General features: G+C 50.3%; 1 long non-coding RNA gene across 1 annotated transcript; it reads right to left on the bottom strand.

The window, feature by feature from the left end:
• Window positions 1-354: 354 nt before the first annotated feature.
• Window positions 355-2,083, bottom strand: LOC134808026 (uncharacterized). Its single transcript, XR_010149959.1, has 3 exons — window positions 1,880-2,083; window positions 1,308-1,455; window positions 355-763 (listed from the first exon to the last, which is right to left on the bottom strand). It is a non-coding gene; the product is annotated as an uncharacterized LOC134808026 (long non-coding RNA).
• Between the last annotated feature and the right edge of the window lie 1,704 nt (window positions 2,084-3,787).

A 3,787-nucleotide genomic window follows, 5' to 3' on the forward strand; every position in this document is an offset into this window, starting at 1 on the left:
AAACACATGTGGAAGCTTGGGGCTTCCAGGATGACTCTGCAGAGGGAGCAATTAGGGGAATTCATGGTTCTGGGATCAGTTACATTCCTTGGCCGAGGGAGCTGATGGACCCAAGGTTCTGGGGCCAATCGCCCAGGGCGCCCTCAGTGCCTGCCTGATGCAGGCACCCAGGCAGAAGAGCGGGTGGTCAGACAAGACGACGAGGATTTAAAAAGAAACTTCATTTCTTATAAGAGTTTTAAACTTACAGAAAAATTACAAAGATAGTACAGAGAGTTCCCATACACCCCACACCGATGGGGGGACCTTAGTGTCCCCTCGGTCACTGTTCCAGCAGGAAACACATGTGTCCAGGGTAGCCCAGGTGCTAGCCTGTTGCGGATGGGCCATCTTGTGAGATTATTCTCGTGTGGTTGTTCTGTTACCATGTCCAATGTTACATCTTCATAAGTCCTGCTGAGGGTCACGTGGCTCTCACGGGCATGCAGTGAAGCTAAACACATCACAAGTGGACATCAGCGCATGTCCAGCTGAGGAAGGAAGTGTCACGGGGAGGGAAGCACGCAGGCACATTCCTGGGAGCTGAGGGGCACTCTGTCCCCAGAGACCACCGTCTATGGAATTGAGCTCTACCGGGCAGTTGAGCTGGGCTGGGTGGCCCCACTCCCTCTTCCAGGACAGCTGTGAGCATCGGCAGAGAGCTTCCTAGGTTCTTCCACTCTTGCTGTCTGCAGCAGGTGCATGGCCCTCTCTGCCTCGATGGCTGAAATTGTGAAATATTTTATATATATAAAATAATTTATACCTTACATGGTACTTATAGTGAGGCAAGCCCTGTTAATCAATGAATATTCCCAACCACCCCATGAGGTAGGGGGTATTGCAACACTCATTTTATAGATGAGGAGATGGGCACAGAGAAGGAAGTATCCTACTCCAGGTTAGGGAATCTGTCCCAGAGACTCGGCAGCCAAGTGGAAAAACATAACCTTGCTGAGCTGGTTCCAGCCACTGTTGTTCCTTCTGGTCATGACCCCATTTAAATCCCTGCGCAGAGGGCAGCAGAGCAGCCTAGGAACAGAAGAGCTCCCTGCGAGGAAGGAGGCCTGCCTGGGGATGGGTTGAGGCGGTAATGACAGCCTCGGGAAAGGCTTTCACGCAATGAAAGATGCTTTATGTAAAGCGCATTCCCCAGTAGCCTAGCGTGTTAAGATGGAGTTTGAGCTTCCAAGAGGAACCAAGTCAAAGTCACGGAGGCCTTGGGCTGTGCTGGGGAGGCCAGGGCCCTCTGGGAAGCTAGGACTCACAGTGTGGCTGCTGTAGCAGGTGGTTCGCGGTGGCAGTGTGGCAGTGGGCAGCCTGAGAGGCGTCGGCACTCTCGGCTTTCTTGTGCTTGTCCTGCGAATGCACTCCACTCCTCTGTGCTCCTGGGCATCCTGGCAGATGTTACACGCACTAAAAATAATGGCAAATAGCAGGATGTGGTAGGGACAAAGGCCACATGACCAAATGCACCGAGAACCAGGTAGGGGCCATAGGGGTTACTTGTGCCAATGGGCTCCAGCCTTTACAGCCCTAGGCTGGGGGTTGGTTTAAAGAAGCAGGCGCATGGCTGGTGTCTCCAGGACAGGGTGTCTGACTTGGGCATGGGGCTGTGTAAGCAAGGTTCTGCCCTGGTCTCCTGTCTCATCCCCACCCCTGTACTCACTGTACCTCTGGCACAGGTAGGTGACAGGTCAGCCAAATAACGGGGGTATCGGGGGACCTGAAAACCCCTGAAGGAGGCCCCTCAGAATGCCTTGGGTTCTACACATGAGTTTGAAGTCATGGGGGTCTTTGACCCTGCAGTCACCTACAGACACAGTTCCCAAAGACCCACCTCCTGTCTGCTGCCTTCTTCTCCCACACACAGGCACAGGACTCAGTTTCCATATAGTCATTAGCACCATCGAAAGTGGTGTTTGGGAAACAGAGAGAGGAGGAGAGAGGAGAAAGAGGAAGAGGGAGGAAGATAGGAAGAGAGAAAGAGAGGGAAAAGAGAAACAGAAGGGGAAGACAGAGATGGAGGGACAGAAAGGGACAGACAGAGATGAAGAGGCAGAGAGAGGGAGAGAGAGACAGAGAGAGAGTCAGAGAGAGAGAAAGAGAGAGAGAGACAGAGAGAGAGTCAGAGAGAGAGAAAGAGAGAGAGAGAGAGAATCAGAGAAAGAGAGTCAGAGAGACAGCGAGCGAGAGAAAAGTACAAGCATGAGCCTTGGAAGGTAATTCCAATTCCGATGGCTAATGATTTTATTTGTTGTGTTTCCAGTTTCATCTGGCAGCACTTTGCAGTGAAGCTAATTGCGTGTCTTCCTCGTGCTGTGGAATCAGGGGCCAAGGTTCTCCTGCTTTTGTTGTGGTGAGAGGAGATTTCTTCCAAAAGCTCTCACAGCCAGCCTTCCCTGAACAAAGGAGGATGGAACACGGACACGTCTTTTTGATCAAGAGATGGGTTGTCTGTATTTCGGGCTAGGGAGACCTGGTGGAGGCTGCCCGGGGCTCGTGCCCCATCCACCTCTCATGGAGGTGGTCCCTTTCTTGGCCCAGATGCTGCACAGGCTCCACTTAAATTTCTCCGGGCACCATCTCAGGGCCCTTGCCCTTACTTCCCTTTCTCTAATTTGTATTTGTCAAAAGGTTTTGGACACCTTATTATACATCTTAATCATCTCCTGACATTTCTTCCTGGTTTCCCACGACTCCACTCAGATCCCAAATTTCATGGGGGCTTCTCTTTCTATCAAAAGTGCTGTCTCTGTCTTCTCTCAACCAAGCTGAGATTTGCTCCTGGGGCAGGGGAGACAGCCCAGATGCCACTGAGCTGCCGGCCCCAGCTCCTGAACCCTCCCTGCCCTCTCCTCGCACCGCCAACACTGTTAGCATTATTTATTGGCAGTTGATTTTCATTCTGTGAGATCTTCTGGCTAAGAAATACCAATGAATGCCTAAGGCCACGCCTTTGCCCAAACCCATGGAGTTACAGCCCTGTATCAAGTATCTCAAACTCCCAAACAAAACCCATAACAATCACAAACCCCCACCTATGGTCTTGTCTCAAAGAAGAGCCGAGTGTGTTAGGAGCCATTTAGTAGCCGAAGACAGAAGACCCCAAAGCGCTGTGGAAACCTCTGTGGGGCTGACCAGCAGCGCTGACCTTCAGCACACTCATCCTGGGTGGGGCTGCAGGAAATGTTTAAGGCCCTCATCAAATGTCTTATATGAAGTCAGACCATTTATGCTTCATGGAACTCATGTATTCTAGTGACCAAAGTATTTATATTTAAATGTTGGCCTGTGGCTCAGAAACACAATTCTAGGAAGAAGGACATTTTTACTTTTGGATACATATTGCACTTTCTCCACAGTCAGCTGGAACCTGGAGAGAACCTGAAGAGAACACATCTTGGCTCTGTTCTGCAATGAATCCTGGAGTAACAAAACTGTCATTAGTTGCCTTAGATGGCCCACACAATACGGCACAGCCAGCTGGCAGAGAAACACTCACATCAGCAGAAATGCTTGTTGTACTGTTTGGCTTTAAAAAAAAAAAAGCAAAAACTGATTCCTCTTAAGTTGACCTGTGTGTGCAGACCACAGTGGAGCAGCCCTGGTGACTTTTTCTTTCAACCGTTACCCTCTAGGACACAAATTCCCCCATGAGGCACATTCTGATTGGGCCTCTGTCACTGGAGAGTAAACATTTGGATCTTTGTCAAATGGCTTTTTCTTAGGTGTTCAATAAACAACA

This window comes from Pan troglodytes, chromosome 13, assembly GCF_028858775.2.
Source record: "Pan troglodytes isolate AG18354 chromosome 13, NHGRI_mPanTro3-v2.0_pri, whole genome shotgun sequence".
NCBI lineage: Eukaryota > Metazoa > Chordata > Mammalia > Primates > Hominidae > Pan > Pan troglodytes.